Source organism: Chlorocebus sabaeus, chromosome 1, assembly GCF_047675955.1.
Source record: "Chlorocebus sabaeus isolate Y175 chromosome 1, mChlSab1.0.hap1, whole genome shotgun sequence".
Taxonomy (NCBI): domain Eukaryota; kingdom Metazoa; phylum Chordata; class Mammalia; order Primates; family Cercopithecidae; genus Chlorocebus; species Chlorocebus sabaeus.
In genome coordinates this window covers 20793867-20818649 of record NC_132904.1, presented here as the reverse complement: position 1 = coordinate 20818649, position 24783 = coordinate 20793867, and positions in this window count along the sequence as shown.

Here is a 24783-nt window from a genome sequence, read left to right as displayed (position 1 = left end):
GCTCCCAAATGAGAGATGAGGCAGCATGGGGCAGATTTGGGGGCACAGGAGGAAGGCTTTGGGACTTTCTCTTCTTTTTTTCTTTTCTTTTTTGAGACAAGATCTCGCTCTGTCACCCAGGCTAGAGTGCTCACTGCAACCTTGGCCTCCCAGGCTCAAGCCATCCTCTCACCTCAGCCTCCCAAGTAGCTGGGACTCCAGGCATGCACCACCATACCCGGTTACTAATTTTTGTATTTTTTGTAGAGTTGGGGTTTTGTAGAGTTGCCCAGGCTGGTCTTGAACTCATGAGCTCAATCAATCCACTTGCCTCGGCCTCCCAAAGTACTGGGATTACAGGCGTGAGCCACCACGCCTGGCTGGCCTCAGGCCTTTACCATGGGAATCAGGTGAGGCTTGGGGCTACCATCTCTTCGGGTCAGTTGTACCCAGACCGTCACTGTCTCCATCTTTGTAGGGACATCAAATGAAATGGCTCTCACGAAGAGCAGCATCTGGGCTCCTCTGCCACCTGTCCCTGCTTCCCACACTCAGAAGCACCTAAGCACCTCCTGGACAGGTAGACCGAATGCCTTGAGGCCTCCCACTATTCCTTCTGTTCCCACCACCTCCTTCATGGCTCTTCTAGTCAGGATGGGGCCAGGCCGGGCTAACTAAAGCAGTCAGGGCACCCTGGAGGGGCTGGACTTTATTCTTCCCCTGACAACTAAAGTAATGTATACATTCCCTGACTTTCATGCTAGACTCCAAATGGGGGCTGTTGGGTCTGTTGGCCATTCTAGCCCCGGAACCCAGCACAGAGCCTGCCCCTTAGGACGCTTTTAATAGACTATTGGAATACAGAGGCTTAGACAGGTGAAAGGACTTGTCCAAGGTTAGCCGGGCGGTGGAGTGGGGTTTGTGTGTGCACACCCCCATTCAGAGCAGACTCACTACTGAAGAAATAAAGCAGCTCCCATCGCCTTACACCCCATGTGCCCACCAGAACATGAGCTCCAGAGTCTACCCCGTCTCTCAGTTCCACACCTGGATTCCCATCAATCAGTGCAGTAACCGCACACAGTAGGCACTCAGCCAGTGTTTGCTGCTAAATTGTTGCTAAGTCAGCCAGTGTTTGATGCTAATGACTTAGGGGCCTGAGTACAGAGCTCTGGGCGTCGGGACTGCAGGGGCTCAGAGCAACAGGATTTTTGCCCTGGGAAATGGAGAATCCTCCCGCTAAGGCACCAGAACCAAAGTGGGGTCTCCAGGGAGAAGGAGGGTCCGAAATCAGCAAGAGTCAGCTGTGGTTGGTAAACTAAAAATGAGTGGGATTTGGCTGTGACAAAGAAAGACACCCCTGATCATAACCACACATTTTTAAAAGAATGAAAACCTAAACACAGCAATTGATTTTACGTATGGAAGGGCTGTTAAGGGTCGGGGATGAAAAGGAAAGGGAACACTTTTTCTTTTTTTTTTAATATTATTTTTTAAATTTTGGAGTCCATGTGTAGGATGTGCAGGTTTGTTACATAGGCAAACGTGCGCCATGGTGGTTTGCTGCACCTATCAACCCATCACCTAGGTATTAAGCCCAGCATGCATTACCTATTTTTCCTAATGCTCTCCGCCCCAACCCTCCCCAACAGGCCCCAGTATGTGTTGTTCCTCTCCCTGTGTCCATGTGTTCTCATCGGAACAATTTTTCTTTAAGCCTCTATGAAGACTGATCACTAGGCCCTGGACACACTTTATCCCGTTTTAGATAGCTGGAATTATCTCTGCTTAACAGACGAGGAAACCGAAGTTCACAGCGGTAAAGCAATCTGCTCAAGGTTACACAGCCAGGATGAGGCAATGCTGGTGTGACTCAACTCTTATCTGTGACCTTAGGAAAAATTGCTGTAGGTCTTGCTACTGAAACTGGTGTAATAGTTATTGTTTCCTCTCTCCTTTTTATTTTATTTTATTTATTTTTTCTGTAAGAATTTAGTTCTTCTCCAAAGCAAAAAGGATAAGTTGGGGGCATTCAAAAATGTATCTCCCACTCCCCTACTGTCGGCACGCCATTTAGGAAGGATGGCGTGTGTTCTGAACGCTTGTAAGGGCCACATCAGAGACAACAGGGGCTTCGGGCGATGTGCGCCCCCTGACCCCTGCCACCCAACCACAGGCACCCACTCTTCCTTGTCGTCTCAAAGAGAGCTCCCTGGATGCCGTTGTGAGTGAGAGGGATGGTTTGTAGGGGTGACTTCAGTTGGCTTGAAATATTTTGCTTCAGTTGGTATGAAAGCAAATTATTTGCAAACTTACGTGCTAGATACATGAATTAACAAGCTTAAGGTAGGTCTCTCATCACTAATAACATAATTGACACACAGCTCAGAATAGCTCAGAACGTATAGGTGGACTGAGCCTGTGCCCCTGCGGTGGGGCGGGGCTGCCCCCAGGGAGTTCCCACTGATGTGTCTCCCTGGTCCCCCCATCCTAGCTTAGTGACCAGGGCTCTATGCAGCTATCCTGCTTCTTAGTAGCTTAGCGACCTTGCGTGTAAGTAGCTGGGTATCCCTGGGCAAGATACGTTGGCCCTCTCTGCCTCAGTTTCCTCTTCTGTTGGTAGTTGCAGTCCCTAATATAGTTGCGGTGATGCTTTAGACAAAGCCTATGAAGCACTGAGTGCAGAGCCTGGCTTGGGAAGCATGAAATAAATGTCAGCTGGTAGAGCAACAATTGCCATCTTTAACAGGGCAGCCTTTCCGGGGTGACGGAGGTGCGGGGAGCAGTGTGTCTGAGTGGTGTGTGCCACCTATGCCTCTGCTCTGGAAATACCAGACCCAGGGGAGCTATCGGCCCAGTGTCTGCCTTGCCGGGCCCTGCAGCGGAGCCTTCTTCTCCCGCACACACACTCTGCTTCCTCCAGCCTCTGTCCTTTGGGCTGGCTGCCTGTCTCTACCCTGGCAAGGGCAGAGAGGCCCAGCCAGGGGCCCCCTGGACCCAGGCAGCTCACCCGAAACAGGCCAAGGACTCACTGTCCCGGGAGGGGGACCAGCTCCCGGTTGCAGCTGCTCCTCCTGGGAGGGGCAGGCAAGAGCTCCCCACAGTCTCACCACACAGCTTGGGGTCAGCACCCAGAGGGGCATGACCCCAAAGACCTTCAGGGACTCCTCAGAACTGTTCCTCCTGTTCCTCATTCCTTTGTCCCAGAAACCTGAGAAAATGAGCCAGGTCCTGGAGAAATGGGGCTCCAGCTGGGGGCCTGGTTCCCTGACCCCAATTCCTTCTGGCTGGAGGTGGGGCAGTGGTTGTCCATCCTCTGGAAGATTCTCTCTCCCTTCCACCCCCCCATCCAGGGCCGCTTTTCCAGATTTTTCCCTTTCCCACACTCTTTCCCGAATGGTCCTTCACACACCCAGTTCTTCTTAAAGGGGCTCTAAGAAGAACGCATTTACTATGAACAGAACAATGCCCTATTAATCTTAGAGGGATTTGAACTTGGCAACATTTCAGCCTTTGATTTAAATATCATTTTGGTAATGGGGAAGGAAAAAGAAGGCTGACGCTTGGTAAGGAGTTTCCAATACCTTCTGAGCATGAGACGATTTTGAATATAAAATTAAACCCAACTCCCTCCTCCCTTTTCTCCCTTCCTCCCTCTCCCTCTCCCTCCCGCTTTCACTCACACAAAAGCTCACTTCCCACATACTTCATGGGGATATTTCAAGTTAAAGTTTTGTTTACCTTATAGAAAAGTTAATTAGTTCCTTTTGATCTCACAGGGAAAACCACACAGGAAATTTTTCTTCAGAAAGTGTACACACGAAGGCAGGCTTTACCCTCATAACCAGAGATATTCATTAAAACAATTCGTTTCGATTTTTAATTTAAAGAAAACATTTTACATCTTCCCTATTTATTATTAAGAAAGTAGTTATCCCCAGGGCAGGGCGTTAAGGGGGTCGGAGGCAGTGTTTTCGCTGTGCTGGCAGCCAGCGTTGGGCAGTTCGTAATCTGTCCCTAGTTTGTTTTTTCTACTTTGGATAACAAGAGACTTCTGCAGAGAGGCAAACCTTTAAACATGCCAGATTTCAGTCGCCAAAATATTAAAAATCCGGGGTTTTGGAGATTGAGGCTGTATGGTTTAAATAAAGATATTTAAGTTTTGAAACATACATATTCAAGATCCTGAAAAAACATACCATTGCATTAAAATCTGAAACAGGCAGTGGGTGAATCGCGGGAAGACAATGTTTACTTTTTTGAGGTTTATCTAATGAAATATAATAAATAGTACATCATGCTTTATTTTATTTTATCATTATTATTGTTATTTTTTTTTCTACCCCTAGAGATAGTTAAGCAATACCTGGATTTGTACAATAAGCGGCTTAACGAAAGTCTAGAAGGAGAAACGCTTGGATTTCCAAAATGTGATTTTCAATCTTAAGCACATTTTCCACATCTTGTATTGTTATGGGGTAAGGATGCCTGGGACTGCAAATTGTGGAATTCATTTCCAGCACAGATCAACCGAGAAAGAAAGCGCATGGCTTCACCGAGGTAGAAAGAATAAATTAAACGATATTGCTGATGGTGTAGCCAAAAACTGTGGTCCCCATTACTTTGAGAAAAAAAAATCATTCAGATACGGTATGGACAAAAAGCCTGTGGAAAAGATGTTTTTACAAAAGAAAAACCACAAAAACATAACAACTCTAAAGAGTGGTGTTGACATCAGTATATAATTTTGAGGGTATTTTTGGGGTGTGTATCCCTTTCCTGCCCCTGACACAAATATTTGGAGATTGGGACTGTCATTTCTGATAAAAATTAAATTGATGCCACATACAAAAGATATATAAAAAGCATGTTAACATATGGGGCGACTTTGATGATGTTCTATAGGGCAAAAGTATAAGAATCTGATGACATTTTATTGTCACCAATTCCTGTTTTAATCTGCCCTGACCACTGCCTTTAAAAACAGAACTCTTAATATAGATTCCTTTCCTCAAAGTTTTCACCTAAAAGTAAAATTTCTGGTTTAAATACACCCCATTCTCCTTTTAAATTTTTCTTTCTTTTTTACTTTTGGTAAATGGTGAAGGCACGTGGCAATCCATTTGTGAAGCTGGAAACAAATACAGATATTTTGAAGAAGGATTTGAAAACGCTGACTGGAGGAACCGATCCCTGCAAATGAACAGACCCAGGGAAGCTGGTTATTAATACAAGTTTCCAAAGTCTTTCTGTTCAAATGCAGAGCCCCCAAACGTGTTTAAAACTGTCCTTCTATAACACATTTATTTTCATTTTCCCCTGAGATACTTTTGATATTTTCTTCTAAAGAAGTATTTATGCTTTTTAGAGTTGAAAATACTGTTTTTTTCCTTCTTCTTTTTCTTTTTCCCTTGAGGGAAACAGTTTAATGTGGAGTTTAAGGGGAAGAGAAACCCATTCAACAAAATGGATAGAAAACAGAAGTTTCAAATGGATACCCAATTCCCTCTTTGGATTTGCCAAATAATTACTAAAAATCAAATACTTCCCATAAGATAATGGATACAATTCCTCCCAGATACGTAGGCAGCTATTTCCACTTTTATCCAAACAAGCAATTTTGTCAGTGGCTAGAAGTTTTGGAGACTGGGGTCCCTCACGTCTTAAGTGCTCGCCACTGGGAACCTGCAGATTTCAATAGGTATATAATATATGTGTATAAAATTGTCCTTTCCATGAAGAGGACAACAGGGGGATTCCCACAAACCCTAAGTTCTTTCTTTAGGAGAGCAATGGGTTAGGAGAGACTTGGGGCTCTGGGTCAGCACTTTATTGGCCTGAAGGCAAGAGGGAAGTGAGAGAAAGGAGCTTCCAGAAAGATGTAATCCGAAAGGAGAAAACGCTGGCAGAGTGATAAAAAGAACAAGGCAAGTAAAGATTTTTCTAGTGTGTTTCCAAGCGAAAATCCACGGAGCTACCCAGTTAGAGGAAAAACAAAATTCATCCCTACCTTAGTCAGTTGAAAAGTAATGAGGAACTTGCTTCGAAAGTGGTTGTGACCTGTACAGGCTACACAGTGCTTCTTACCTTAAATCTATATGTTCTGAACAAAAACAGCTTGGAGCAATTCTCTCCAAACAACCCCAAATGTTAACCATTCCGTCTCAAGATCAGGTTTCTCCTTCGGCCTACGGTGGTATCAGTTGGATTTTCTTTTCTTTTTCTTTTTTTTTTCTTAAATATGTATTCTTATGTTTCCAATCCTGAAACATACTTTTCTCATCGTTGTTAATGCTCCTTCTGGCCGGTGGACGGGATGGGAGCTGTCAGGAGCCCCTCTCTTCAGGACAATTAGCCCCCTACTTGATCATTTTAAGATGGAATGATTTGTTGTGGTCACTGAGTGGGGGCTTTCTGCTGCTCTCCTTTAATATTGTCTCAGATACGTAAAGTTTACTGCGTGCTGTAAATATGTCAGCTTTTGCCAGGGAGTTTGCTAATAAAGAACTTCGAGGTATTATTGATGGAAAAGATAATGTTTTCAATAAGACTTGCAGGGGTTGAGGTTCGAGACATTCCACACCCAGCAAAGTGCAGGCGTTTAAAACAGACACCGACCCTCTGGCTGTGGTGCTGCCAGCCCTGGGCCTGACAGCCACAGGTCAGGGAGCTGCTCGTCGCTCCATGGTCACCGTGCCTCCATTTCCAGCACTATTTGAATTGCCCGACTGGTTTTAAGAACGCCGTCCTTTTTTAAATGGTTTTCCTGACCATCAGTAACAGCTGAGCTTATCAGAGAGCCACAAAAGACCATTTTCCCAGTATGATGGCTTTGGATTTGTAAGTTGAGCTGTGGATAGGAGAGAAAAAGAAATTGATCGTTTACAGTGGAATATCATATTTCTGTTTTGAAAGGCAAAATCGGATTCATTTTTCCCCCTTTATCTTCATCTGTGGATTATTCTTCTGCCTTCCTCCCTTGCAAGGAAAAAAAAAAAAAAGAAATTATAGAAAAATTGGTTTTCGTCTCCCATGTGGCCAGGGTTCCACGAATACAGTCACTTGCTCTTGGTTTTTCTGTCACATCTCCCCACATGACAGTTTCATCTGGTGCTAATGTGGCCGTCACATGCGTTGGCTCTCAGAATTCCATGCTCATTCACCATTAATCAAATGCATCATTATGAATTGTGTATGCATTTTAGAGTAGACCTGAGCCCCGGCTCGAGAGAAAAGTACTTTTTTGCGTTCAGGTTCAGCAACACAATTCACGTCTGCTGTGAAGATGAATGGCAAGGCCAAAGCGACATTCTTTGTGTTTGTCTAGCCCAGAAATCAACAACTGTAAATGACACGTTGGTAAGCAATGTTCAGGTAACATTCGTTTTTCCGGATACTTATCGTGAACACTTACGTGCCAACACAAGCACCCCCAGCTAACTGAAGCTGGTGCAAGAGAGGCCAAACAAAGCTAGCGGAGAGCTCAGCCCCGGCTTCCCAGAGGCCGGGGGTGGGGATGGATGCCTTCTTTTGACTGGGGGGATTTTAGTCTGCAGTTGCATTTTGGGTGAAATAGGGACTGGCCATTCTAATTTGGAAGAATGCAAAGTATTTGCAGGCTGAGCTTGGATGGAAGGGGGTGGGGGCCATGACGGTGTTACTGCAGGACGCTTTGCTTTGGAACTGTGAGCTCATTTGCCAATTGGGGCTCTGTGGGAGCATCTGAGTTCCGGAACCTTCCTTGGAGAGCCTGTCTCTGTCAGCTGATGGGGACATGAAATCTCCTGGGTGTATAAAGAGGGTTTTCATTGGGCGTTGCCAGTGATCAAAGTCTTTCCTGAGGACGGGACCATGTTTCAGGTAAAAACCCTTTGCTGAGCTATCACAACAGTTCCAGGAGACGGGGCCTGGTGCCTGAGACAGGAGGGCCCCGGGCCTGACTCCTCTCTCACAGTTAGGCTGGGGAGACAGATCTGACCTGGGGTCAGCTCACATTTTGATGTCTAATTTTCAGCAATGCCAGAAGAGGTTAGTCCCGAGGAGTGAGGAGAGGCTACGGTGCTGGTTTATTTTGTGGCACGATTTTGTTCCTTGCAAGCAGATAGCTGGGCCTGGATTACGATATGCGTGAAGCCTGCTAAAAATAAACACCTTTTTAGAAGATGCTGCTCACAGCCCGCCTTAGTCTGTGGTTTGGGAGGCTCCAGGAGACTGAAAGTCCTGGGCTGCTCTGTGAGCTTGGTGTTGGGGTGCTGGGGTCTCCTGTGTGGGTTCCTGGGCACATTTTGGGAACTCTTCTCCCTTGGAGCCTCTGTTCCTTCTTGGAAGGTCTGGGTTGCTTTCCCTTGGTGGGGTTCGGGGGCACAAAAGCTCAGATTTTCAGCCCCATCCCTCTTTTTTTTGAGACAGGGTCTCGTTCTGTTGTCCAGGATGGAGTGCAGTGGCACAATCACAGCTCACTGCAGACTTGACCTCCCGGGCTCAAGTGGTCCTCCTGCCTCAGCCTCCCGAGTAGCTGTGATCACAGGCACACACCACCATGCCCAGCTAGTTTTTGTATTTTTTTGTAAAGACCAGGTTTTGCCATGTTGTCCAGGCTGGTCTCAAACTCCTGAGTAATTCTTCTGCCTTGGCCTCCCAAAGCGCTGGGATTATAGGCAAGAGCCATTGCACACGGCCTCAGCCCCTCTTCCTGACCTTCTTCTCCTGGTTGGGGAAGAGGGATGGTGCAACTGTTGGCTCAGAAGCCGCTATTTGCAGGCGGCCACAGCGCTGAGCCTGGAGGCAGCAGCCAGCGGTTAAATTCAGTGGCAGGAGGCAGCCCTCTACACATGGATGGGGGAATGCGTGGGTGTGTGATAGGAGTGGGGGGCTGTCATGAATACCCTCCAGGCCAAGGCTCAGGCTCTGTTTTTCTTCCCTTGGGCCCTCTTTCCCAGTGGGGCAGTGACCCTTGTACTGCTGCCAGCTAGGCTGAGCCTGGAATCTGGAATGGGCATCTAGAGGCAGGTGTGGCCTCAGAGGAGTGAGCAGTGGGGACATCACTACTGACCCCCACCGTTATGACCGTCAGGGCCTGGAACAATGCAGTAACAGCCAGGCTCTGAGTCCAGGCTTCTGAACGGCTTGGAAGAGGCCTGGGAGACAAGGCTTTGGGAATGCTCTTGTCTGAGACCTTCAGCTACTTTAGAGGGTCTGTGACTTACCCTCCCAATGACCTGGGACTTCACCAAAACACTGGAGTCCACTCCGTGGCCACAGCTTTCTGAACCTGCTTCTTAGGGCTGCTTAACCCCACAGCAGCCCTGGGAAGTGGGACTCTGGGACTCAGACTATAAACTCAGTTTATACTCTGTTCAAGGCCACCAAGAACCCAAGCTTTTCGGATTCTGAACCTTGAACCCCACCTCTGTGAATGATGCTCCAGAAAGCCCTTGTGCTGATTAAAATGCAGGGCCTCAAGATACTGGAACAGGCCGTCTCAGACAAAGATTTGAGGGGTGGTCTAATGGAACTGCTTACAAAAGTACGGAGGACCAGTCCTGCTTTGAGCAGGCGCACTAGGGGTTTTAGGGAAATTGCTTTGGTTCTGTTGATATTTTCGGTTTTTTGAAATTAGGATTTGGGTCATTTTGGCATGAGGTTCAACAAGTTGACGTGGCTTGTCTGACTTTTTGTCTGTGACCTGGTTTGGTTCTAGGACAGAGAAGAGTTTCCACCTATAAAACAGGCACAGACATGGCTGCCGGCATGTGGAGGTGTCATGTCTCTCTACTTCTGCCCCTTTTCAAGGGAGCGGAGGAGTCCGCCCTCATACATCCTGGACCGGTCCTTTAAATAGGCCTGGACCAGGATGCTGAACAATGGAAAACTCCAGGCGGCTAGTAAAAGTGACACGTAAACAGATATTATTTGACATGGAGAGACTTTCCCTCCATGTGTGAATTTATTTATTTATTTATTTATTTATTTATTTATTTATTTATTTAAAGATGGAGTCTTGCTTTGTCACCCAGGCTGGAGTGCAGTGGTGCGATCGCAGCTCACTGCAACCTCCGCCTCCTGGGTTCAAGCAATTCTCTTGCCTTAGCCTCCCAAGTAGCTGAAATTATAGACATGCACCACCATGTTTGGCTAATTTTTGTGTTTTTAGTAGAGAAGGGGTTTTGCCATGTTGGCCAGGCTGGTCTCGAACTCCTGACCTTAAGTGATCCGCGTGCCTCAGCCTCCCAAAGTGCTGGGATTACAGGCGTGAGCCACTGGGCCTGGCTCCTCCATGTGTGAATTTAAACTCATTTTTAATTATAAAAGTAACACATACACCTGGTAAGAAAGTAAAACTCTACAGAAGTACTTCTAAAGTAAATGAAATGAGTTAATATTTGTAGAATGCTTAGAACAATAGGGCCTGGCACATAATAAGCACTCTAGAAGTGTTTTTGTTTGTTTGTTTGTTTGTTTTTGAGACGGAGTCTCACTCTGTCGCCCAGACTGGAGTGCAGTCGCACAATCTCAGCTCACTGCAAGCTCCGCCTCCCGGGTTCATGCCATTCTCCTGCCTCAGCCTCCTGAGTAGCTGGGACTACAGGCGCGCGCCACCACGCCCGGCTAATTTTTTGTATTTTTCAGTAGATACGGGGTTTCACCATGTTAGCCGTAATGGTCTCGATCTCCTGACCTCGTGATCCGCCTGCCTCCGCCTCCCAAAGTGCTGGGATTACAGGCGTGAGCCACCGTGCCCGGCCTAGAAGTGTTTTTTAAATAAAAATATGTGAAATGAGAAGTAGGTTTTTCTCCCACATTAGACCTGCAGTCTTCCTTTCAAGAGCAACTGCATCAATAATTTCTTGCATATTCTTCCAGCGATTTTATGAGCTTAGGTAAGTGTGTGTTGGCGCACAATAATTTCACACTGTAAAGTGAAAAGAGTAGGTTACAAAACAATTTCAAAGAATATGATCCTATTTGTGTTTGTTTGCTTGCTTATTTATTTATTTATTTGTTTATTTATTTATTTATTTGTTGAGTTGGTGTCTTGCTCTGTTGCCCAGGCTGGAGTGTAGTGGTGTGATCATGTTGGCTCACTGCAGCTTCGACGTCCTGGGCTCATGTGATCCTCCCACCTCAGCCTCCCAAGTAGCTGGGACCACAGGTGCATTTCATCATGCCTGGCTAACTCTGTTAATTTTTTCAGAGATAGGGTCTCCTTATGTTGCCCATGCTGGTCTCGAACTCCTGAGCTCAAGTGATCCACCTGCCTTGGCCTCCCAAAGTACTGGGATTGTAGGCATGAGCCATCATGCTTGGTCTTGATTCCACTTTTAAAACAAACAAAAAAATACTTATAGAAGATAATCCAGAATCATGTGTATCAAAGTAGTAACAGGGATTATCTCTAAAAAGTGGGATCTGGGGTGGATTTTTTATTTTCTTCTTGTCTCCTTTTGCTCATTCTTTTTATAATTCTAAAACTAATGAAGGAGAAGTGAGTATAGATAAATGAATGGATAGGGGAATACATGGACCCAGGTCTTCTCAGATGAATGTGTTCTAAGAGGGCTAACATCCCAGCTGGAGGCCCAGGGCTCCCCTTGTGGCGTGTGCCTGGACCATCTCCTGTGGGCTCCCTGGGACCTGCCACTCTGCTGTGGCACCAAATGCTGGTCTGCATCTGACTTCCCCAGTGGCTCCAGGACTCCCCTTGGGCCCAAGGACTGATGACCAACACTAGGATACACTTCCCAGGACTGTCTTACATACTTTGCTCAGGACACGACCTTTTTTTTTTTTTTTTTTAAGCTTTCTGTGTGTGTGTGTGTGAGATAGAGTCTCGCTCTGTCACCCAGGCTGGAGTGCAGTGGCGCGATCTCGGCTCACTGCAATCTCTGCCTCCCAGGTTCAAGCAATTCTTGTGCCTCAGCCTCTTGAGTAGCTGGGACTACAGGTGTGTGTGCCACCACACCCAGCTAGTTTTTGTATTCTTAGTAGAGATGGGGTTTCACCCTGCTGGCCAGGCTGGTCTTGAATTCTTGACCTCAAGTGATGTGCCCGCCTCAGCCTCCCAAAGTGCTGGGGTTACGGGCATGAGCCACCACACCTGGCCAGGACATGACTTTCGCTGTTGTTTGTTGAGGCTGTAGTGGGAAAGAGACCCCTACTTCCTCTACCTGCCCAGACCTGGAGGGCCTGCCTGGCTGGGACTGATCTCCCCATCAGGGGATAAGAGTGAGACCTGTTTGAAGCAAATCCACTTATGTGTCTGTCCTGAGACCCCCACGTTCCATGTCCTGGGTCCTTTGGAGCTGTCAGGCGGTCCGCTCTGGGTGTGCTTAGAGATGAGAGGTGGCAGGCCAGCCCTGGCTCTCCAGCTTCCTGGCCGGCTTTTCTTAAAGCTCAGTCTGCTTCCTGCAGCAGCCGGGGCAGCAGGGGTCCTGGATGAGGGTCCCGAGTGGGCACAGCTGACTGCTCCTGATTCCTGATGATTATCTGAAGTCAGATAGACCTGGGCTACGAAGCAGGTTCTACCATGGGACTGGGGCAGGCCAATTCGTCTTTCTAAGCTTCAATTTCTTCATTTATAAAATGAGGCAACCAGGAGGTGCTAATGTTATCTTCATTCTCAATTCCTTCCTTCAATACAGATTTATCTGGGCACCTCCTGTGTGCGAAGCTCTTTACTGGACCTCCTGACATATAAACCTCTTGTAGGACATCAGGTAGAGAAAAGGAAGTGTTTCCCAGTGGTGAAAACACAGGGAAAGCAGGGAAGGCTTCTCAGAGGAGGTGGCATTATAGTTGCACCTTGAAGGATGGATAGGAGCTCTGGTACCTTGGGGCTTGCAGTTGGGAAGGAGCTTAGGAGTTTTCACAGCCCTTCCATATATATGACTTCACATGTTTCTCACAATAGTCATATAATTTGATTTTGGCTGAGGGGAGGTTAGGTTGAATTTGCTTTTTAGCCAGATTGGGTTGGATAATAAGTAGAGGGGAATATGCCAGGCAGTACTCGATGAATCTCAGAGTCCAGTCTGTCCTGCTCCTTCTGCTCTCATCTGGGGGTAACTAGCTGCCCCTTCAGCTTTGAGTAGGCAGATCTTGAAGGTCAACTCAAGGAAAGTTTCCCTAGAGATACCTCCCTTTCCACTTTTCTACTGCTGGGGTGCCCAGGGCTGGAAAGGACAAGATCCTTGGGTAAACCAGCCTCCAACTTGGACTCTGCCACATGCATGCTGGGGATCTTGGGCAAGCCTCAGTTTCCTCATCAGGAAAATGGGTATCATAGCAATGCCCACCTTACCAAGCTGCTGTGAGGATTGCAGATGGTGCAAAGCACTCACTGAATGCCTAGCGTATGCCAGGTTGTCTGAGGCAGAACTGGGTCCTCTGGCAGCGGGGCCCAGTGTCTGGACTCAAGACATCGTACTCCTTATTATAAGCCACACAGCCAGGTCCTAGCCCATCTGGGTCCCACGTGAACCCTGGGGCCACAGAGGAATTTCATCCCTTTACTTGGCTTTCGTCTTCCCAACCCTGGCCGAATGCCCACCTCCCCACCTGTTGCCCCTGGAGACCCCCATCAGGCAGAGAAATTGGTGACCTGTAAGAGCTAAGTAGAAGGAGGCTGTGAGGTGAAGGGAAGAGAAGAGCTGCGCTTGCAGAGGAGGGTTGCGGAAGAGATGGGGACCCCAGATGCTATTTCTGGGTGATAGGGCCTCCTGGGTCACAAGGCCAGCCACAAAACCTGCTCTGGTGCTATCCTTCCCCCTCAGCTTCCCAAATCAAGAAGGCAAAGAAGGGTTTGGCATTTTTTTTCCTCTCCCTCCTCTCATCTGTAAAATTGAGACATTACAGTTCCAAAATGGGCTTTGAGCCTGTAGAAATTAACCCAGTCTGGCAGGAGGTCTGAAAATAAACATATTGTTTCGATTGGTGTTGACATTTGGATTGCGAGAAGGTTTGAAAACGTAACTGTAGTTGGGATTTTCCAGCCCATCCAAGTTTTTCCATGGAGGAGCTCAGCAGGCATAAGCTGGTGACTGGGTGAACGTCCTCTTACCGCCAACGTGGGCACTGGGCAAGGCTGAGGGCTTCAGGGCTTGGAGCCTGCACCAGCAGAGGCCGACTGTGCTCATTGGTGGTGTGGGGAGGGGTTGAGCATTTCAGGATGCCAAGCACCTCTAGGCAATGTGGGGGCAACCAAGTGTCCAGCATGACCTGAACTACTTCGGGCGTCTACTGCATGCCTGGCATCTTATCCTTGCTATCTCACATAGTCCTTGCACCGGGGCTACAGAGTATACGTGTGACTCTTCCCACTTCACTGAGGAACTGAGGGTTTCAATGACATGCCAAAGTCACCCAGGAGAAAAGCAAGGACTTACACTTAGCCCTCTCTGGAGCCCCATGGCTTGCCCTACACCACCTACTTCATGTCAGGAAATTTCTGGAAGGTTTTCTCAGCAAGAGAATGGCTCATTGTTCCAGGGAGAGGGCTGATCCTGGACTGAAGTAACTGTCGTTGGCATAGTATTTGGTTGTAGAGACTGCCAACTCCATCCATTTCTGGAACCTTGTGGATTTAATCACCTCTCCACCTCCCACACTTTACCCTCTTGCCACCGTGGGAGCCTGTAAAGTGGGTTTTGCCCCTACTCCCACTCCATCACCCAATGAGCCTTAGTGCCTGTTCCTCTCACCCAGCTCCAGCCTCCCACCAGGTCCCAGCAGGGAAGCTGCCTGGTCCCCTGTGGGAGAGGCCAGCCCTGGGAAGACACCCTGCCCAGGTCAGAGGTGCCCACAGCTTTTAGCCACGAACCCAGGGTGCTGGCTGAATCAGGCAGGCACTTCATTTTTGGGAAAGGCTTGGTGACTAATGCACCTGGCAACTTCTGTGTGCCCCAGGCCTCATCTCCCCGCCTCCTGGACTTTGAGATGCGAGGGCCAATCTCCACTTTCTTCAATTGCTGGCCTCCCTGCTCCGGTCTCTTGTCCACTCTCTGCACCTGCCTCTGCATGGCTGAACATGGCTGGAAAACACACACCCCACCAAGCTGAGTGGTCTTGGTTTAAATTCACCATCACAAGATGGCAGGGGCGCTGGTAGTACCAACTGGCCATCCTCCCCGTTTCCTGAGTCCATAATTTCTTCTGGTTCCCAGATGTCTATTTCACCTGGTGTCAAAGTTAGACCAGATGTGCCAGGAGTCCTTGAGGCTGGGGCCTCCATGCTACCTGGGACCAAGCTCCCAGCCCCTGCGCCTCTACCTCCACTCCCAGGGGAGAACACTTTGCTGTATGGGAAGACATGGAACAGGGGTTGCAAGATGGTGGCCCGGACCCTGTCCTGTGCTGCCCCACCCTGCCCTGCGCACTGAGCTTCTGGGGAAGGTGACTCCATGCCTGGCCAGGAAGATCCTCAGTTGCAGCCCCCTCCTCTGCTGTCTTTCTTCCCTCCCAGGGGCTCCAGTGGTAACTGGCAGCCTCCTTGGGGGAGGAACCACCTTTACCTGTTTCCACCTGGGGGATTTCTGTCACAGGATTCCTGGAGCTGTCCTTGTAGCTGCAAGTACCTGGCACCTTTACACATCAGTGCTTCCCTCCCTCTATCCCCATCCCCTGTCCCCATTCGGTCAGACCCCTCAGGGCTTGCTCTCCTTTTCATATTCAAAGGCTCGAAACCATGACTAGAAGTTTGGGGGCGTTAGGTTTGGCCTGACACTGTTCTGGGAGCAAATGCTTGGATCCATCTGGATGTTTTTGTTTGTTGGCTGGCTTTGCCTTCAGGAGGTGTGAGCCTCTGACTGGGTTTGAGGTTCCGTAAATCGGGAAGGGTTGTGTTCATTTCAAGGTTCAGAAAATCATTGTGGTTTGGGGTCATGGCTGGGTTTGATTTGTGTGCTTGATGGCAGTGGCGGCTGGGTGGCTCTGAGCTAGGCCTCTGCTCGGCCCCGGGGGGTCTGAGTGAGAGGCACCCGGGTGTGCACCTCTGGGTGGGGCTGGTCCTGGGCCAAGCCCTTGGGCAAGCATCCAAGCCAGGGGCACGAGGCTAGAGATGGGGAATTTGCTCTGCTCTCAAATTGCTTATCACAGAGCATGCCTGGATGTAATTTTCATGGACAGCCAGGGAGGTGATTTTGGGGGAGAGCAGGGTGAGTCAGCCAGGGCTGGAAGATGGATGGCTCCAGACACTGGGGTGGAGTGAGCAGCCAGGTCTCTGCTTGGGACCTGCACCCACCTCGCACCTGCTGGGTGATTTCAGCAGTTCCTTAACTTCTCTGAGCTCCGGCTTCCTCTTGCCTCTTCCTAAGGCCGTTCTGAGGATGAGAGGGGAGAGCATTTGTGGAAACTCACAGAGGAGGTCAGAATATATTAGTTTTCCTGAGCTCTACAAAGACAGGCCTATGCCTCATTAATCATGTTCTTCCCAAGTTCGCACAATGCTTGGCCCCAGTTCCCATTCAAGGAAATCTTCTCGAATGCCACATGGGATTGGCCCCCTGGTTATTCATGTCAGTTTTAGTGTCCAGTCTCTTTTGCCCCATTGGAGGTCTCAGTTGGAGTCCTGAACTGCCATACCTTGCTCTGGAAGAAGCTTTTCTCTCTGGACACAGCACTTTTCCTGCAACGATCACCAGCCTTTGGTCACCTCCCAGGGTTGTTCCTGGGCCTGCCAAGGCTGGTCGCCGTCTTGCTCTAAACTGACTGGATTCATTTCCATCTTCCCAGGGCTGGAGGAGCCTGACTTCTCCAGCCACAAAGAATTCCCACAGTCTTTGGGTTTTTAATTTTTGGATCAGCGTGTTGGAGCTCGAGGCCCTTTGGACTGCCCATATGTCTCAGATTTCCAGCTATGGTTTCAAACCCTCAGTGCCATTGTCCCTGTTGAGTGGCAGCCTAGGATCCTTGAAATTTAGTCTGCAAATAATACTGTTATTTTATTTGACCATAAACTGAGCTCTTGTCTTTTCTAGGCACTTAGTTAACCCTCACAGCTGCCCTGGGTGGTGGCAGTGTTAGCACAATGCCCACTTTACAGATGAGGAAGCTGAGGCTCAGAAGGTTAAGTAACATGCCCAGTTCACAGAGCATGGAGTGGCAGAGCTGGAACACAAAGCCAGGTCTCTGGCCCGTGGTACACCATTGATTCTGCTTCCAAATATGGTGCGCTGATTGAAAAGAAGGGCACGTGGTGTCCCCAAGACCCCTCAGCCCTCCGCCTCTAACTTGTTCAGTGACATTGAATCTCTTGGGAGCTGTTCCCCATCTGGAACAGGGAGGGTGAAGAACTTCCCAGCCAGGAACCCGTCCCAGCCTTGGAAGACACCAATGGCTGGCTGCTTCACCAGGCTGGCTGTCACGAACTGTTCAGAAGGTGCAACTGGCCATGAAAGGTGAACTGTTGGGAGCAGAACCGCCTGGGGCTGTGTCAGAGGCGCCTGCCTAAAACTGCTGCTTCACTTGCCATGGCTCTGCTCAATCCCTAGGTCTGTTCTGCCACCCAAACCACGAGCCTCGGGATGACAGCCACAGGCCCCCTCCTATCCATCCCTTGCGTTCCTCCTTCCCTGGCAGAGAAGAAATCCAGGCCCCAAGTCGGTCAATGCCCCAGTGTTCCTGGCATCACCAGCCTCGGGGTTACTTTGCTCTCTTCAGAAAGGATCTGCCTTCCCTCCTCTGTGCCATCCCCATGGAGGCTTTACAGGCCTGCGGGTTCACTGAATTGGGAGCACAGATGGCCTCTGTGTGGCTGTTCCCCCAAGGCCCTGCCATCTTTGAGGATGACAAACAGCCTTTGAGGAGAGTCACGTTTGCACACAGAAGACCACCACTTAACTTGTCCAGAAGCATTTTTATTTCCTTTGGCAATTTGTTTTCCTTTGGGTGAGAGTAAAATGATGCAGGAGACTTGCATGCACTGAGATTTTTTCTCCCATTTCCCTCTTTCCTATTTTGTGCCAGCCACCCCTTAGCTCTGCTGAGAAGTACCCCCGAATGCACCCTCTAGTAGCTCTGGAAAGCTGCCTTATCTCTCTGTTTCTGTGGCCTCTGCAGGGTTTCGGGATCAGCATCCCTCCCTGAAATAAGCCTGGCTGATACCTGGTCTCTGGGCTTCCACTTCTGCTGCCCTGGGATCCTTACGGAAGTCAGGGCGACCTTGCAAGCAAGAATGTTAGCTGATCCCACTGGCCCAGGCCACCTCTTGGGCTGTCTCCTCCCCTCTCTCCCTCACCATTCTGGCCTCCTCCAGGCGGCTTCCAGCTCAACATCTCTGCCTGGAATGCTTTTCTCCCAAATATCTATGTGGCTCCCTCACCTCCTCTAGGTTTTCCTGAGGTCAACTTCTCAATGAAGAAGCCTCGTCTGTCTACCCCATTTCAATTTGCTCCTCCTCCGCCAATTCTCCCAAGGCTGCCTGCCACCAGTGCTTGATTTTTCTTCATCTCATTGCTCACCTTCTGACCAGAGGTGGAGTCTCCAGCAAGCTAATGATTCCTAAGCTTCAGGACGCCTCACTGGTACCTTCCAAGGCTCTGTACCTAAACTGATATTTACAATTTTTTATTCTTTTTTAATCTTAGAGAGTTCCTTACCCCGCCATTATATGAGATTGCTTCAGACTCTGGGAAAGCCTGGATGTGCCTGCCTCTGCCTCTGACAACTCATCTGTTTTTATTTTGTTTATTGTGTCTCTCCCTCTACCATTAAAATGTAAACTCCACGAGGGCAGAAGTTTTTGTCTTTTTTTTGAGATGGAGTCTCGCTCTGTCGTCCAGGCTGGAGTGCGGTGGCATGATCTTGGCTCACTGCAGCCTCCACCTCCTGGGTTCAAGATCCTCCTGCCTCAGCTTCCCAAGTAGCTGGAACTACAGAAGCACGCCACCACACCTGGCTAATTTTTGTATTTTTAGTAGAGACGGGGTTTCACCATGTTGGCCAGGCTGGTCTCAAACTCCTGACCTCAGGTGATGCATGCACCTCGGCCTTCCAAAGTGCTGGGATTATAGGCATGAGCCGCCATACCTAGCCTTTTTTAAACTGTTTTATCCCCAGGGTCCAGAACAGTGACTGTACACAGTAAGAGTTCAATAAATGCTGCTGAATGTATGTCAATCCCAGGCTCACACTTCTTTCAAGGGTTTCCCTTTCAGCCTCCTTAACCCCCCACTCTTCAGCTTCCCTATTGTTTTGTACACTGGGATCCACCACCTTGCCCTCTTTCTGCTCCCAGATATGCTAAGCTCTGGACTCAGGTCCTTGGCACATGCTGTTTCTTTTCTCTGGATGTTCTACCCTTCCTCTTCCCCTCCTCATTCCTTAGATCTCTACTGGAATGTCACCTGCTTGCCTGGGCTCAGCCCAGCCCTGGTGTTATGTGCTCTCCAGGACCTCGGAGTCTCTCTTTACAGCACTTGCTCTCACTATCATGCACAGTCTCCGCCACTGGTGGTTTGGTAATTCATTTCCTCCTAAGGACCGTAAAAGCTCCATGAGGGTAGGCTGTGCTCAGCTGGGGTGCTGTGATAACCCCAGCATAATCCCCGGCACTTAGGCCTTTTCACTGACCAGTAAATATCCACTGAGGAAATGAGTGAAATAAAACACACTCGAGGCAAGACAGCAATCAGGCACAAATATTATCCAAATAAACAAAATCACAGAATTCATGGCATGTCAGAGCTGGGAGAAGGTTTAGAGATGCTCTAGTCTGCAACTTGCAGAATGCGCTCTGCTCCCTCGTGCCTCCGTGGAGGTGTCCCCATATCTGCTGCCGCATGTGTGCACGTGTGTGTGTGCATGTGTGTATATACATATGTGTGCACATGCATGCAAGTGTTGTGGGGGGGGGCGTCAGGCAGGTAAAAGAGATGGCAAATGAAAACATCTCAGTTCCCCATTTCCACTTCAAACACAGTAGTTCTGCTTTATCTGTTTCTATACTGAACGTCTGCTTCTGATTTTGTTTGAAGAGAAATAAGACTTCCGGCCAAAATGAAATTTGGAAACTGACCAAATCCCTCCTCCCTGTTTTATGGATGGGGAAACTGAGGCCCAGAGAGCAGAGGTACCTGCCTAAGATCATAGAGGGAGTGGGCCACAGGGCTGGGCATGCACACTGGGACACAGTGGACACCCAGCCCCCTCTGCCTGGCTTTGGCAGAACACCATTGTTCTCAGCTGTGACCAGGTGGCTGAGCACCTGGATGTCCCGGAGCTCACAGAGAAGCTCCAGGGATCACTGGCACTTTAATCCCATCATGTGAATCAGGAATCATTTTCCTAGCAGAAGACATGACTTCCTGGATGCACACAGTAAAAATCACAACGTGGAGTATTGCATTGAAGGGGGGAAATCCCAATACGGAAGACTAACTCTCTTCTGAGTCTTTCTGTTCTTATTCTTTGGCTACTTGTTCATTTATACAATTGTCTGGAAGTGCTCCTTAGAAGAGATACAGTAAAAGGCACCAAAGGTTTTAGGAAAATTTGTGGGAGCAAAACTTAAATGGGATCATTTCTCATATATTTTGATGGTGGAACAAATACCTCTGGCCAAAGGGATCTCCATGGGGGAAGAAAAAGCATTATTTTTCATGGTTTTAAAAATAAATCTTTAATTTGTTTTTTGATTACAAAAGAAACAGGTATTTCCGGAAAAAAGTGGCACATTACAGAAATATACATGACTTAGAAAGTGAAAGTGTTTCCATATTGTTCCCCCCCCAACCCCACAACCACGGTTGATAGTACTTTTTTTTCAAACCTACCGAATGAGTGCCAGGTTCTGTTCTAGACACTCGGGGGCGATAGTGAGCAAACACAGATGTGTATGCCTTCATGGAGTGCATAGTTGAAAAGGGAAGAGATAAAAAATCACTTAATTATAAGAATTCAACAACATTTACCTTAAAAAGGAGAGATATAAAGACATGAAACTAGAGAAAAAGGCCTTGACAGGGAGGTCTGGGAGAGCTTTGTGGAGGGAGTGAAGCTGGAGTTGGGATCTGTTAAGTATGTGAAAATGGAGGGAAGAGTGTTCAGGAAAGAAGAGACAGCATATGTAACGGCCCTGTGGCGGAAGGGACCAGACAGGCGTGGCAGGAGGAGCTGGTTCACAGTGAGGCTGCAGGAGGCAGCGGGGGTAGGGCTGCGAAGACTATGGCAAGACTGATGTTAAAAGCAAAGGAAACCATAAGCTGTTGTAAATAAGGGAGTGGGTTATGATTAAATGTTTACTTGATACCTATTCTTTCTGGGTTTTCTTTTTTTTTGGTGCATCCATCTATCTATCTATCTATCTATCTATCTATCTATCTATCTATCTATCTCAATTCATTCTTTAGCAGAATGGCCTAAGCAAAAGAGATTTTTATAGGCTCATGTGGCTGCAGCTTGATCGAAGGGCTCCAACACTGTCCCCAGGACTCAGTTTCTCTCCATCTCTCAGCCTTGGCATCGGGTCTGCTGACTCTATTTCCTGGCTCCACATGGGGGCTCCCACAGCTCCAGGGGTAAAGACGCCATCTCATCTTTCTATCCCTATCACAGTGGAGAAGAGTGCTTGTCACTGCCAGCAGGCCAGTTTCGGCCCAATTCGGTCACATGTTACCCCTTGAACCCGGCCCTGAGGTTAGGGGGATGTGGTGCTCTGATTGGCCAGGAGCAAGTCACATGCTCGCGAATGAGGCATGAAATCAACTCCAGTGGACCAGAAGCACATAGCCTGATAAAAAGTAAATCTAAGTGGTAAAAGTCAGAATAGTGGTCAACTCTGTTATGGGAGTGGGGGCAGAATTAACTAGGAGGGGACCTGGGGGTTTGGGAGGATTGGAAATGTTTCATATTGTGATCTGGGGCTGGCTATGCAGGCAGATGTGTATGTAACAATGTACTGATTTCGCCGTATGCAATAGAAACCAAGATTTAGGCCAGGAGCTGTGACTAATACCTGTAATCCCATCACTTTGGGAGGCAAGGCGGGCACATCACCTGAGGTCAGGAGTTCGAGACCAGCCTGGCCAATATGGCAAAACCCCATCTCCACTAAAAATATAGAAATTAGCTGGGCGTGGTGGCAGGTGCCTGCAGTCCCAGCTACTTGGAGGCAGGAGAATCACTTGAAACTGGGAGGTGGAGGTTACAGTGAGCCAAGATCACACCACTGCACTGCAGCCTGGGTGACAGAGTGAGACTCCGTCTAAAAACAAACAAAGAAACCAAGATTTTAAAAAAGCACCTGAGGCCAGGTGCGGTGTATCACACCTGTAATCCCAGCACTTTGGGAGGCTAAGGCAGGAGGACTGCTTGAGCCCAGAACTTGGAGATCAACCTGGGCAACATAGGGAGACCCTGTCCCTACAAAGAAACAAAATAGAAAAACTTAGCTGGATATGGTAGCCTGTTCCTGTAGTCCCAGCTACTTGGGAGGCTAAGGTGGGAGGATTGCTTGAGCCCAGGATTTCAAGGCTGCTGTGAGCAATGATCTCACTACCGCACTCCAGCCTGGGCCATAGAGTAAGATTCTGACTCAAAACAATAACAATAATAAATAATAAAAAGCACCTGGCCCAAAAGTGAGGAAGAAGTATTTCCAGAGAAAAAAATAAGATACTGTGACTAAGAGTGAATGTTCATATATGCATACATGTGCCATACAGATACGGTTTTAACATGTTGTGGGCGTTACAATGCACCCTCTTATGTAAAACTTTTTTGCTGCATAAATCCTGGGCATTTGTTCGATATCCACGGCTTTATGGCATAGATTAATTTTGGAAGCATGCTTTAATCAGGCAAACGAGCTGTGTCTCCTCAGTGCTCTCTGCAGGAAGGGGCACTCCGGAAGCATGCTGGGGGCCAGCTCCCTTGAGTGACCAGTGGCCTGCAGACGATTGACGTTTGTGTGGTTGAGGACCTCAGACCTTGTTGTGCAAACTGGCTCAGCCTCAGAGCTCTGGGCCCGTTTCTCTGCTCTGGGAGCCCTCACCTCCTCAATTAGGCTTTCAGCTCTCTCTTACTCTGCGCCTGTCAAAATACGCCCTACAAAACAGAATATATTCTTACTCATGCTTGGTCGTTAATGACTGGGAGCCTGCAGTATTCCTTTTTCTGCGGTGGGACACACATTATTTTTTCTTGATAGTGAAAACAAGGAAACTTCTAAAATGGTCTCTTCCTAAGTGCAGGGGAATGGTTGAGAGTGGAGCTCCAGCTTCAGACCTCAGACTGAAGTCCTGCCTCTCTGTTGACCAATTGTGGGTCCCTGGGCAAATTTTTACCTTTCAGTGCCTCACTTCTGCCTCTGTGTTCGGGAGAAGAGCGGATTCAATGAGCCAGGGCCTGCTAGGCATTGAGCAGGGTGCCTGCTATGCAGTAAGAACTTTGTGCGGGTCTGCACCGTAGGGTGGGGGGACTGTCAGGCTTTGGGAGTGAAGGAGAAGTTTTAGGGAACATTCTTCACTGTGGACAGAGCACTCTTCTGGTTCTTGGACCCATCCCCGTGTCCTCATCTTTAATCCCTTTTGTATGATATCCTCTCCTTTTTTTTTCTTTCTTCTCAGGGCCTCTCTCCTTTGCAAGAAACGGAACACCCTGGGCCGTTTTCTGGGAGACAGTGGGTGGCTGCCTCAGGCATGGTGCTCAGAGCTCATGGATGTCTGTGGATAGATGCCCCGGAATCCCCTCCGCCACCCTGTGGCTTGGTGGCCACGCAGTCTCTATTTGTGATCTTCTGGCTAAGCAAGCCCTGAACCTGTGTAACTGGTGAAATGGGTCCAGGCTTTAAAATCTGACACCTGAGTTCAAACACAGCTTGGAGGAGCTCATCTTCTGAGAGGCTCTCGGTTAGCTCAGTTGAACAGTGTGACCCATGCTGTTCCTGGTAGCGCTGGGAGGATTCAGTGAGGTTATTTATTTATTTTAAAGACAGGGTCTCACTCTGTCACTCAGGCTGGAGTGCAGTGGCATGATCTCAGCTCACTGCAGCTTCAACCTCCTTGGGTTCAGGTGATCCCCCCACCTCAGCCTCCTGGGTAGCTGGGACTACAGGCATATACTACCATTCCCAACTAATTTTCTTTTTTTTTTTTTTTTTTTTTGGTAGAGATGAGGTCTCTCTACATTGCCTAGGCTGGTCTCAAACTCCTGGGCTCAAGCCATCTGCCTGCCTCGGCATCCCAAAGTGCTGGGATTACAGGCAAGAACCACCGCACACGGCTAGCAAGGTAACATACATGTGCCTGGCACAGAGTAGGCCTTCGGCACTCACTCATTCTCTTTCTCTTCTACATGAGTGATGAGATTTACTTGGTAGCCTTGTTTGGGGTGTGTTGTTCAATTTATTGGGAGACTAATCAGGGCCCAGATTACTAATTGGGTTGCCACAGCAAAGTCCCCCAGACTGTGGGCTGAAATGACACAGATTTATCTTCTCACATTTCGGGAGCCTGGACATCTGAGCTCAGGGTGTCAGCAGGGTTGGTTTCTTCTGAGACCTCTCCCCTTGTAGATGCCACCTTCTCATTGTGTCATCGTGTGGCCTTCTCTGGCTCCCAATCTCTCCTTGGAAGGACAGCGGTCACATTGGTTTAGGTCCCACCCATATAACCTCTCTTTCCCTTAATTACCTCTTTAAAGACCTATCGCCACATACAGTCACATTCTGTGAAATGGGTATCAGGACTTAAACATGTGAGTCGTGGGAGGGGGACTAGGGGAGATACAATTCAGCCTTATAATAGGGTCATTGAACCAAATCAACTACCTTGGCCATCATTATTATTTCCTTGCTTTGGGCCTTGAAGG